Source organism: Choloepus didactylus, chromosome 3, assembly GCF_015220235.1.
Source record: "Choloepus didactylus isolate mChoDid1 chromosome 3, mChoDid1.pri, whole genome shotgun sequence".
Lineage (NCBI taxonomy): Eukaryota > Metazoa > Chordata > Mammalia > Pilosa > Megalonychidae > Choloepus > Choloepus didactylus.
Window position 1 is genome coordinate 138,800,156 of NC_051309.1, and position 14,048 is coordinate 138,814,203.

Below are 14,048 nucleotides of genomic sequence, written 5' to 3' on the forward strand. Positions count from 1 at the left end.
CTTTAACTTAATAAATTTTATTAACTTGTAATAATAACATTATTCAAAGTAAGAAAACATTAGAAGCTGTCTGTGTAAATTAGGAATAAGACAGTGTCCACACTCGCCACTTCTTTTCAACATTGAATTTAAGAATCTAACAAAAGCAATAAGATAATAAAGATATATTAAAAGTAAAAAGATGAAATGATACTTTCATTAGTTATCGGTAATATTATTAAATATATACAAACTCAATTTATAAACCACATATGAGAAATTAGTAAAATAGCTGACACATGATCACCATACAAAGTCAAATATATTACAACTCACTAATCACAAAAAAAATTGAAAGCATAATTTAAAAAAAAAAAAAAAAATAGATGCTAAGCAAAGTTGATCCAGGAAGTACTGGTAGAGGAGTGGAAAGCTGAAACAAAAGAGAAAAGAAGAAAGCCAGTAAAGGCAGATTACTGAGTGTACTAAGCAGAATAATTGTTCCCTAAACATGTCCAGATCTTAATCCTCAAACTCATGAACATGTTAAATTATATGGCAAAGAGAAATTAAGGTGTCAGGCAGATTTAAAGTTGCTAATCAACTGACCTTAAAATAGGGAAATTATTCTAGAACATCTGAGCGGACCCAATGTAATCACAGGGTTTTACAAATAGAAGAGGTAGTGAGAATCAGAGAAAGAGAATCAGGGTCAGAGTGATGCAATGTGTGAAGAACTCAATCACCCATTGCTGGTGTAAGGATACAGGAAGGGACTATGAACAAAGGCTCTAGAAAGTGAAAGGGAGAGGAAATGGATTCCCCTGGAACCTCCAGTAAAGAAAGCAGCCCTAATGACATCTGATTTTAGCATAGTGAGACCATCGTCAGGCTTCAGAAGTACAGAGCTGTAAGATAATTAATAGGTGCTGTCTTGAGCCATTACATTTGTGGGAATTTGTTACAGAAGCAAGAGAAAATGAATACACTGAGCAAGTCACCACAATGGATAAATGGAACCCACTGAAGAATTTTAGGAAACAGTATAGAATATATGTTAGAGTTGCCTCTGCCCCCAAAGAGCTAGGGAGAATGGGTTTATCCACCAATTGCCATCAGTTGTCTGAGGGCTGTTCTGGGGTGGGAGGCTAACTTCCCAGAACTTCCAGCTTAACATTCTTAGAGCAAACTCTAGAGGCAAGAGAGAGCATTTCGGCAGAAGTTCAAATGCTGGCAGTTACAAGATAGTCAATGTACAGAAATGGTGAGTGCTGAAGGGAGGTGAATGGATACTGACAGCATCAGCCACTGGCACCACTTGCAATGGCAGCAAAGTATATAAATTACCTGGGTGTTGGAGGTTGCATTATGTACCCCAGAAAAAAAAAACATTTTCTTAATCTATTCCTGGGAATGTGAACCCATTGTAAATAGGACCTTGAGAAGATGTTATTTTCAATTAAGCTGTGGCCCTGCTGAGTCAGGGTGGGCCTTAATCCTATTACTGGAGGATTTAGGAAGAGAAGGGAGTAGCAAAAAGCCAGGAAATAGAGACTACGAATAAAGCTGCCAAAACTTTGACTTGTACATATAAAAATTTACTGAAAGAGTAAGGAAAACCTATGTAAGTAAAATTCTACTCCAGTAAATGATCAATCATCAGTCAGGTTAAAATGTAGTTATTCTGTCGAAACAATGAGACTTTAATATCAAAGGAACTGAACTTCTAATCTTGCAAAAGGATGTAAAATATTGAAAGTAGGAACTGAATTCCTGAGGAAGGAGTGAGATTTAGAAATGAATGGTAAATGTAGAAAAAGGTAAAAATAGGATATATATTAAAAAATGACTGTATAAAGTAATAGTGGCAATAAATAAGAATCAAGAGATAAATAAAATGCTAGATAAAATAGCATGTAAAATGAGAAGACAGACATTAGCTTTAAATGTCACAAAAAGTTTTAGTATTATTTATATATCAATATAGATATTGATTAACTTAAGATCTTTATGGCAAATAAACACTAAAATTTTATGAATAACTGCTATTAGAATATAAATAGAATGTAAAAGTTCTAGAATAGTTAAGGATCAAAAGGCTAATTAAGAAAAAAAATTATAAATTCAGAAAAAGAGGAGAAACTTAACATAGAACAGAAGCAAATAAAAACAACAAATTACAATGGTAGATAGAGTCTGATATATATAATAAATAAAAGAAACTAGCACTACTCATTCAAAAAGCAGTGACTGGAGCAGGCGAGAAGATGGCAGACAATACAAGTGATGTTGACGGGAACTTGGAGATCTGAAAGATCAAGAAGCTCATCAACAGCTTGGAGGTGGCCCATGGGTAGGTGCCACGTCTGGCCCCTGGGTGTCCTCCTGGTTCCCTGACCCCTCAGGATGGCCACCCATGCCCTGCATGAAACCAGGAACTGGCCAACTTCTGCCTTTTGGACCTTTGGATAGTAGCTACTGACTCAGGGGCAAGGGTCTGCACAGTTGGCCCAAGAAGGTGTCCTCCCACCACCACTTGGAACAATGGCACAAGCATGATTTTCTTGATCATTCTTCCCAAAGACCAGATTTCACAAGTGGCAAAAATGTTAGCAGATGAATTTGGAGCTGCATCTAACCTTAAGTCACAAGTAAACTGCCTCTTAGTCCTGGGAGTCATTATATATTTGTACAAAAACGACTCAAACTTTATAGCAAAGTACCTCCAAATGGTCTGGTTGTTTGCTGTAGAACAATTGTAACAGAAGAAGGAAAGGAAAAGAAAGTCAACATTGACTTTGAGCCTTTCAAAACAATCAACAGCTCATTATATTTGTGTGACAACAAATTCCATACTCCAGCTCTTACAGTGCTACTTTTGGATGATAACCAGTTTGGCTTCACTGTAGGAAATGGTTCACTCCAAGGAAACACAAGAGAAGTCCTACACAAATTCACTGTGGATCTCCCAAAGAAACATGATAGAGGAGATCATTCTGTCTTGTGTTTTGCCCATTTAAGAATGGAAAAACATCATGACTATGTTTGCAAACTAGCTGAGACTTCTGTACAGCTGTTTATTTCTGGGAGACAAAGTGAATGGCTGGTCTTGTTTTAACTGGATCAGCTGACTTTAAAACTGAAATAAGTCGATCTACTGTGATTGATCAGAGGCTGCAATCAAAAGTTTTAAAATTAGCTATCTCCTATGGTGATGAAAATGGATTCAACCAAATATTGAGTTATGTACTGAAGTTCTCCCTGGCATGAAATTTACTTGAGAAGACATTAATAGGATATTTTGATGAAATCAGCCAGGACATGGGCAAGTACGGTTTTGGAGTTAATGGTAGACTAAAGGTTTTAGAAATAGGCACTGCAGAGATTCTAATAGTCTATGAAAATCTGGATATAATGAGATATGTTCTTCATTGCCAAGGCACAGAAGAAAAAAATATTCTCTATCTAGTTCCAGAACAAGAGAAGGATAAATATCATTTCATAGACAAAGAGACAGGGCAGGAACATGACCTGATTGAGAGCATGCCCCTGCTGGAATAGTTTGCTAACAACTATAAAAAAATTCAGTGCAACATTGGAAATTGTCACAGATAAGTTGAAAGAATGATCCCAGTTTATGAAAGGGTTTGTTGTAATTGGAGGTATTTTGTGTTACCAAGAAGATTTCCAGGGAATGGAATACCAAGGAGGACACGATGATTTTTTTAATCTTGATGACTTCTAGGTAGTCAACATGGGTCCAGCAAATGGTGCCCCACCCTCCAGTATCCAACCCAAGGAGCATAACCATGGAGGAATCCAAAACGATTCCTGCCTTACAATTGGAACATTTCCAGAACTTAATCAATATGCATTGGGTAGTGAAGAGAAAACCAAAACAAAAGTAGACCCAACCGTACACTTTCGTTTGTCATGATGTCAGCACTGTAGCCTACAGCTAAATTCCTAAATGACACTTGGGTCTAATTTTAAAGAGAATCCTAGTTTTTAATTTTAGTCAATGGTGAAATTGGTTGCTCTTTTATTGTATGAAATACAATGTTTTTTTTAAACCTTCATACATAGAAACAAAAATACTTTGCTGTAAACCTTCAAAAGTTATTAAACATGAAATCACACTGGTTTATTTCTTATTTTGATTGGAGAAAAATTAAATTGCTGCATTTTGCAGTGACCCATTCATATGGCATTCTCAGTTTAGAATGCGTGAGAAGAAATATATGTGGTGAAATATTGGAACCAGTTCCCTACTGGTTTCTGTTTAATGTTGAAAGGGTGAGCTAATAGGAGGCAATTTCAACTTCACTTTCTCATGTCACTTGTTCCCCTCCAGACTGTCAGTTTTAAGGATACATATTGTATTTGCAAAGTCAACTGACGCCTGAAGATTTGGGCCAGTTCACTGTTTCCTTCCATCTGTTTTGCAGACACTTTTGTACCCCCAGGTTAGGAGGCCTCAGCATCAGTTGCTTTCCCAAGAGTTCCCATAATTTTAGCCTACTAGAAACCAGTTTGGGATGGGTATGATGGGGATTCTGTGTTTTTGCTGGGATGGTGAGACATAAAACATGCAATTTAAAGGAAGCAGGAAAAAAAAAAAAATGACTGATATTATACCAAAAAAAGCACAAGTTATCTATTGCTAAATAACAAATTACCACAAATTTATCAGCTTAAAATGACACACAACTATTTCTGCACAGTTTCCATGGGGCAGGAGTGTGGGTACACTTAGCTGGGCCTATTGCTGCAATAGAGGTGTTGGCTGGGGTTGAGGTCTCATTTGAAGCTCTAGAAACTCTTCCAGGCTCATGTGGTTGTTGGCAATTTTCATTTTCCTTGTAGCTATAAAACTTAGAGTGGCTTGCTTCTTCAAGGGCAGCATAAAACAGAGTCTCTACTGTTTCTAATCTTTGACCCCTAGATCCTCTTTTAAAGGGCTCACATGATTAAGTTAGACCCAATCATGATTATTTTCTTTTCTTCTTAACTCAAGGTCAACTGATTAGGTTGCATTTGCATTTGCAAAAATGCCCTCACATTTGCCGTCTAACATAACCTAACTTAATCACAGAGTGGCATCCATCATGTTCACTGGCCATAACCACAGTCAAGGATAGGGGATTGTACAGAGTATGTGTACTAGGGGCGGGAATACTGTGAACCATTTAGAATTGTGCCTATTCCAGAATCAAGTATGTTATGCTTACAAAAGACTCAGGAAAATATTAAGACCTCAAAAAAAGTGAAGAGAATTTAATAAATAAAATTCTTATCAGACAAATAAAAAAGGAAAACCAATATAGCCATGCTAATATCAGACACAGGATTGAATTTAAAAATAATAATAATAAATGATGAAAATGAAAAAATGATAATCAAAATTTACTGTGAGTCATAATAATTATCACCTTGTACATGCCTAAAATATAAACTCAAAATGTGTAAAAATAAAATTAACAGAAGTACAAGGATGAGTTGATATATCCACAAACAAGGAAAAATAAACAAACACCTAGAATATTTAAATTAAAATAACAGGCCTGATCTTAATGTCCCTATGTAGAATCCTGCATCAAACAATTAGAAGAAACACTAGATGAAAATATTATTTTCAATAACATGAAATATTTATACAAATTGACCATATTATAATCTAAAATTGTTTCCAAAAATATAAAAAATATATAGTATGGTACCAATCACCTTTTTTGACCACAGGGCAACTAATTTATAAATACATAAGATATTACTTTTAAAGTTTGAAAGTTCCCAAGCACTTATAATAGTATATGCTTAAAAAGGACCATTTTAACTAAATAATAATGAAAATACAAAATATCTCATCTTCTCAATAGCTATTAGTCACATAAAGTTCCAGGAAATATTAACTCACAGTCAAAATTGACAGTAAACAAAAGAAAACAATATACTTCCAGCAAAAGCCAGAAAAATCAAAACACAGCTGAAACAGATCAAGGACAGCTTCAGGTATTGGAATTCAGAGACACAAAATTTACAGTACTTGTGCTTAATATGTTTCGGGAAATAAAAGAAGGGATCAAAATATATATAAAGAAAAGGAAGAGTAAAGCAAATTATCAGATTTGGAAAAGAACAAAAGAGAAATAAGAATATTATAATTGAAGTGTAAACCAAATGTACAAATAACATCAGATTAGGACCATATGATATTTAATGATGATATGTAGTGAAATGATAAAGACATACAAATCATCCAGAACAAGTATAAAAAATATTTTAAAAATATAAAAATAAGTAATAATTGGGTCTAGCATATCAGTACAGAAAGGAGGAAAATGAAAGAATAAAGCAGATGTTACACTTGAAGTGACGATGCATAAGAATTTATAAAAATTGATGAAAAACAATAATTTATGAATTCAGTAATATAATGGAATCCTCACCTGGACATACCACATGGAAACTGAAAAATATCAATGACAAATGAAAGATCTTAAAAGTAGCTAGAGGAAAAAAAAAGACAGAATGCCTTTAGACAACCACAAGCTGACTCCTCAACAGTAACAACAGAACCCCCTAAGAGAAAATAAACCTTCATGTAGTAGAGAAAATAACTGTCAACCTTGGATTGTACATCCAGAGAAAATAAGGAGGAAATAAAAACATTTTCAGATTACAATGGACAAAGTATGACACTAACAATTTTTCACTGAAGGAAAGTCTTCGGGATAATATAGAGTAAATGGAGTGGTCCTTGAAGAAAGGTTAAAAATATAAGAATTAGTGAAATAAAAAGAAAATGTTAGAAGTTTTCAAAAATCAAAATGCTGGTAGCATAAAATGATGTAATAAAGTTTGTGGATATAAAAGTGATAGAGAATTAAAATACTGTATAGCAAGATTAGAAGGGGCAGATTAGAATTTAAGTATCCTTCAAGTTATTGAATCATTTCAAACATTGATAAATTAAATATTGATTAACATTTTAGGGCAACCATTAAAGTACAGAAAAATTATATATAAGTACTAAATAATGATAAATATAGAATTGTAAAAATACAGAAGCAATTTAAAAGAAGAAAGAACAAAGAGAAATGTAAGATGGACAGACATGGCAAATATAAACATGCATGCAAGTAAAACTAGACGGTATAAATATTTCCTAATATATCAATAATTGTAATAAATGCAATACCCTTTATAGGAATATAATATATTATAGATGCTGTACAATATATCATACACAATGCACAGCATAAAATAACAAATTGGATATATAAACAAACAGAAAAATACAATCCATATACAAGAAAAAAAGCAGCCATTAGAAACCAAATTCAAGATTACCCAGATATTGGAATTAGTAGACAAAGAACTTACAATTTTTTGAGCACTAGAAGAAAAATATGGACACAATAAATTATAGTATTGATGAATAGTATAAAAAGAGCCAGATAGAAATTACAGTACAGAAAAGAACAATATTTAAAGTGAAATTTTTACTGGGTAAACTATACAGAAGACTAAAAGTGCCATAAAAAAATAGTTGTTGAACTCAAAGATAAATCAATAAGTTACCTGATCTACAAAACAGACAGAAAAAAGATTTTTTGTAAAGAGCAAACCTTAGTTAACTTTATGATAACATCAAGCAGCTCCTATATGTGTTTGGAGTTCCAGATGGAGAAAAGATAGAATAAAGTAGAAAAATATATTTTTAAACACAATGGATTAGTCAAAGCCCAGAGAACTCTGCACACAAATAGTGAACCCAATTGGCTTTAGTTACTAAAATTATCAACATTGGTTCATCAGTCATAAACAATGTACCATGCTAATAGAAAATACTAATAATAGGGAAAACTATATGAATGTGTGAAGTGGAGTTCACATGGGAATTCTGTTCTTTTGTGCAATTTTTCTGCAAAACTAAAACTCCTCTTAAAAAGTTTATTATTTTAAAAAAAGTAATGGCTGAAAAATTTGCAGATCTGTTGAAAATATCAAATGTCAAATTTAATCTGCCCATTGAATCCGAAGCAGGAAAATCAGGTAAAACCAAATCTCAGTATGGCTGAACTTCTGAAGAGCAAAGCTAAAGAGAAAATCTTGGATGTAAAAGAGAAAACTGACACATGATATACAGGGAACAGCAGAAATACCTTCATAAATGTAGAAATGAAGACATTTTCAGAGAAACAAAGACTGAAAGAATGTGTCTCCAGCAGAACTACACTGCAACATACACCAAACAAAGTGCATCAGGCTAAATGGATGTGACACCAGATAGAAATTCAAATCTACAGGAAGAAATAAAGCAGAGAAAAAAAAAGAGAGAGAGAGACAAATATTTGGACAAAAATGAGGCATACATATGTTCCCTTTCCTTAATTTTTTTTAAAAAGACAAATGACTGAAGAAAACTATAATGGTGTACATTGAATTTGTAACATATATAGATCTAACATATATGACAACAGTACCACAAAGGAGAGGAGGGATGTTAAATGGAATTATGCCAGAATAGGGTTCTTAACATCTTATGTAAGCCTTTTAAGAATGGTGCTGTAATTGAGAGTCCCATTGGAGAGCTATGCTTCCCCATATTTTAGCTTACACTGAAGGGGGATCATTCTGCAAGTGGGACCCCATGTCAGGGGGACTAAAATAGTTGTACTAAATTCTCAATCCACTTTTACTGTTGGCGTTTTCCATTTTCTCTGGGAAAGAAAACAGAGGAGCCTCGCTAGTGTCAGTGTGACTGGTTGGCATCCCAATGTGCATCACAGCTGGGCTTTTCCCCCTCCGCCAGCCCAATGTTTTGGGAACATGGGGAGTAAAGCTGCTGGGCACCCCAGGACACCTTTCCTGAGAGATAACTGGGCCTACACTTCCAGGGGCTTTACAAATGCAGATCAGGGACTTGAACCCCATACAGAATGTTATACATAAAACAGAAAGGTATAGAGGTCACATCAAGGGGGATTGTTCTGGAAGTGGGACCCAGGGCTTCAAGTCCAGGTTGAGGAAACATGGAATGCTGTACTAACTTCCCAATTCATTTTTACCTTGATGACCACTCACTCAGCTAAATGTCTTTGCCTCAAAGAATTCCAGGACAAATCTCTTGAGGAATCCTTCCTCTCCACCAGCCCAAAGTCTTGGGAACATGGGGAGTAAAGAACAAGGAATGCTACTGAGCAAGCAAGGATGAAGAGGTGGTTCCCAGAAGGGAGAAAAGGAGAGAGTGGGGAAGTCTTGGAGAACCGAGGAGAGAGAGAGGAGAATGAAGGCTTTGATTTGGAATCCATTGGACTCCTGCATGACATGGAGAGAAGCCCACAGTCAGGTCTCTAGGGCAGTATCACCCCATGTTGTGAGTCTCCTTGGGTCTGCAAGGTGTGGAGATGGGACCCTGTCACCTCCGAGGAGGGAGCCAGAGAACTCAGAGTAGACTGAGATTTCGTACTGGGGAAGCCAGGTAAGAGTGCCCAGATTCCTAGAGGGAGCAGTGAAAGTGATCAAGAGGCGATTCTCAGGGGGTGGGGTGGGGTGGTGGGAGACTGGGGGGGAAGTCTTGGGAACCAAGGAGAGAGACAGAAATAGCAGAGGGGAAATATTCATGAAGTTACTCCTGAAAAATAAGAAATAAAGTGTCCTGTTTTATCATACATCAAGATTTGCTATCTAGTTCTTGTAATTAAGATAATATGGGTGTTTAACAGGAATGGACAGATAGGTAATTGGACTAAAATAGAGCTCAGAACCAGAATCACACATTTGAAATTTGATATTTAGCTGAGGTTACATTTTAAATCAGTGAGAACATGATGTTTATTTCTCACTGAGGTTGTTAGTTATTCAAGGATAAAAGGAAAAGTAGATCTTTATCTCACACCATACACAAGAGTATTGAAGAACTAGGTGCAAAAACACAAAATCTTTAAAAATTAGGAGAAAATATGGTAGAATATCTTTACAATTTGGTGGAAGAGAACAATTTCTAAAACAGGCTACAAAAACAAATCAATTAATAAAATGTGATAAGTTTAAGATTATTAAAGTCATTTATTTCTGTGTAGCAAAAGATAAGTATAAAATAAAACTAAAAAGTTAAGTCCGCCATGTTTCTGGCAAACACAGAATTGTCCAGAATTTTTAAGTAACTAACAAATTAAATAGAAAAGATGAACAACCTAATGATAAATTGGCAAAAATTTTGCACAGATAATTCACAGAATATACACAAATGCCCAATGTAAAAGATGTCCATTGGCAAAGCTTTTTCCTAAAACTCCCTTCCCTCTGTCTGTACTTGACTGCCAAAAAAGTTGTGCATGAGATTTGGAAGGCAGAGAGGAGCAGAAGTCCTATTTGAAGGTGACGTAGATCAGGCCCTGTTGCAGTTGACACATTATGTAATGTGAAAGTGATTGTTCACCTTTTGTGAGCAGCAGCCAGAGTCACTGCTCCAGCTCATCCACAATCTCTTTCTTCAGCTTCTTCCCTATCCTAGGCTAAGTGTTACTGTAGCTTTGTGGACAAAATACCGATCTTTCCTGCAACTCATCCTCAGCCTGTGAGGTTAGAAACTTGTAACTGGGGGAGATCAATGTGGGTTCCAGTGAGAGACAAATGTTCTACTCTCCCTTATTTTGTGTTTGTCTTTGCTTGGTGAACACCTGCCCTGTGACTTTAGGCTCGGCCCCAGATATAGAAGAACGAAACATTTGACTGTCTTACCAACTTCTACAATTGTGTATGGTCAAATCCCCACATTAAATCCCTTTCTCTATATCATTCCAAGTTCTAATGCTTCTGTGATTAATAGAACCAATAAATGTATGAAAATATGTTCAGTCTCAGTGGATATACAGCAAGTAAAAATTAAAATAAGGAGATAGTATTCCTCACACATCACATTGGCAAAAAATCAAAACATAACATTACTTGATATTCAATGTGATATAGAGCAATGGGTACTCAAACTTTTTTCATCAGAAAGGGAATTGTTAAAACAGAAATGGAGAGTAGTTGTTCAATATCCAGTAAATTTTAAAATGCACTAACCCTAACATGCAGCAATTCCACTTCCTTCTAATATTACTTTGACAAGCTCTCACAAGTTTCCAGTGAAATGTGCAAGTTTGTTTAACACTACAGAATTTGTCAAAAGAAAAAGAAAAAGTAGGTGCCAGTAAATATAATATGCTAAATTTGCATGCATAATCAGATATAGAACTAAACAGCATGAAAAGGAATGAGAAAGGTAAAATGTACACATAACATGCAAAAACACAAAACAATACAACTCTATAAGTACACATATATGTAGTAAAGTGCAACAAGTTTGTCTAGTCATCACCACATTTATGAAAGTTTTTCTCTACAAGAACAACAGAAGGGGATGGTTCTTGAAGGGTGGGAATATGAAGTACTTCCTCTTTATTTGTAATGGTTTTTTTATTCACAAAAGAAGATCTGAGGCTAACAGAGCTACTTTTTTCAACTTGGCTAAATTTCAAAAGCAATATTGAATAAATAAAAATAAGCAAATTTTAAAACAATACATGGAGTATGATATTTAATGTGAAGTTATAAAATTTGCAAAGCAATGCATATATTTATACATATATAGACTACAATAGAATATATTATATAGATAAATTCTTTATGAAATATACAAATGTGTAAGTATGAAATAAATGTGGGAAGATAAATGCCAATTTCACGATAGTATTTCCCTCTGGACAGGATGAAGAGTTGAATAGGGAGTGACCCAAAGATGGTTTCAACCATAAAATTAATTGCTTATTCTTTAACAAAATAAAATATTGCCAAATATTCAGGTGTCCCCAACCTAGACAGTGGATACACGGATACTCGTTATATTATTCTCTATACATTCATTTCATTGTTTTTACATTAGAAAGAAGAGCAAAAAGTTTCACATTTAAGCTCTATCAGGTTTTCATAAGGAATAATGTAAGCTGAATGAGCCATTATTTTCCACCTTCTGAGAGACTTTGCATTTCTGTTTTACCAGTCTCATAAACAAAGCACTACTAAGATTGAGAAAAGAATGTAAAAACTACTTTTCTCAAGGTCCAGTATTGCACCACGTAAAGGTTTTGACCATCTAAAAATACAAGACACTTGTTTCTGGTTCACTTTCTCTAAGCACCAAAATCTTTACTATAACTATTCCATTTATTGACTCTAAAGCAATTATCACCTACAGGAAAGTATAGCCATGATTTCTGTGGCCAATAAATTAAACAATGCTGTTCCGGTTTCCTAAGGCTGCTGGAATGCAAAATACCAGAGGGATTGTCTTTTATAAAGGGGGTTTGTCTGGTCACAAAGTTACTGTCTTGAGGCCATAAAGTGTCCAAGGTAAGTCATCGACAATTGGGTGCCTTCACTGGAGGATGGCCAATGGCATTCGGAAAACCTCTGTTAGCTGGGAAAGCACGTGAGAGACAAATGTTCTACTCTCCCTTATTTTGTGTTTGTCTTATGGCCTTAAGACGGTGACTGTGTAACCAAATAAACCCCCTTTTGTAAATACCAGTCCATCTCTGGTGTTCTGCATTCTGGCAGCATTAGCAAACTAGAACAGTGTTGCACCACATTGAGTGTCTTCTCATTTCTATCTGGAACATATTTTTCATCTACTTTCCTTGTGGTTTCCACAGGGTTAAAATGTAATATTCTAAGCATATAAGCAGTCATATTGATATCAAATAGTTTGATACCAATATAACTTCAATAGCGTGTACATCTACTTCTCCTATATACCTGAGCCCCACCTATTTTATTGTACTTTACACCACTTATATCTTTGTACACTTTAGGTCCAAAGCCGTAGATTTTCATGCCTTTTATGCATTTGAATTTTAGTACCTGTAAGAAGAAAGAAGTGGGGTTACATACCAAATAATACGGTACAATATTGGCATTTATTATTATCCAAAAGGTAACCTTTACCTCACATTTATTTCTTTATGCCACTTGGAACCATTGTCTGGTGTCCTTTCCTTTAAGTCTGAAGAATTCCCTTCAGCTTTGCTTGTAGGGCAGGTCCACTGGTATGAACTCTCTCATCTTTTGGTTATCTGAGAATGTTTTAGTCTCCACCTTATTTTTTTAAAGAAAGTCTCACCAGACACAAAATTCTTGGATGGCAGTTGTCTGTTTCAGCACTTTAATTTCAACCCCCCACCTTCTGCCTTCTTGGCTCCATTGTTTCTAGTGAGAAATGAGTACTCAATCTAATTGCGACTCCCTTGCATGACACACATTGCTTTTCTCTTGCAGTGTTCAGAACTCTCTCCTTGTGTTTTGCCTTCAAAACTGTGATCAATATATATGGGTGTATTTTTCTTCAATATATATTAGCGTATCCTGTTTGATGTTCTGTGGGCTTCTTGGATGTGTGTATTCATGTCTTTTGCTAACTTAGACAGTTCTCTGTCATTATTTCTTTATTCTTTCTGATGCTTTCTCTCTTTCTTTTCCTTCTAGGAGTCCCATAATATTCTTGATGGTGCCTCCACTGGTCTCTTAGGCTATTTTCACTTTTAATAATTCTTTTCTCCCTCTACTCCTCAGCCTGACTCATTTCAAGTGTCTTGTCTTCAAGTTTGCTAATTCTTTCTTCTGCCAGCTCCAATCTGCTCTTGAAACTCTCTTGGAAATTTTCCATTTCAGTTATTGTGGTCTTCAACTCCAGTAGTTCTGTTTGTTTCCTTGTTAAAATTCCTGTCTTTTTACTAGGATTCTCATATTGCTCATTCTTTTTCTTCCTGATATCTTTCAGTTATTTCTCAATATTTCCTTCATCTCCTTGAGCATTTTTCAGATCATTTTTTAAAGTCCTTATTTAAAATATACACATTCTGGTCTTCTTCATGGTGTTTTATGGATTATTATCATCTTCCTTTGGATGCACTATCATTTCCTGTGTCTTTGTTATTCTTGTATTCTTTTGTTGCCCACTGTATATTCAGCCCCCCATCACAGATGTCAGCCCAAGGTGAATACAGTGTCAGGGTTTTCCC

General features: G+C 35.2%; 1 pseudogene; it reads left to right on the plus strand.

Moving 5' to 3' along the window:
- Positions 1 to 2,246: 2,246 nt before the first annotated feature.
- Positions 2,247 to 3,724, plus strand: LOC119528814 (annotated as a pseudogene).
- Positions 3,725 to 14,048: the final 10,324 nt, after the last annotated feature.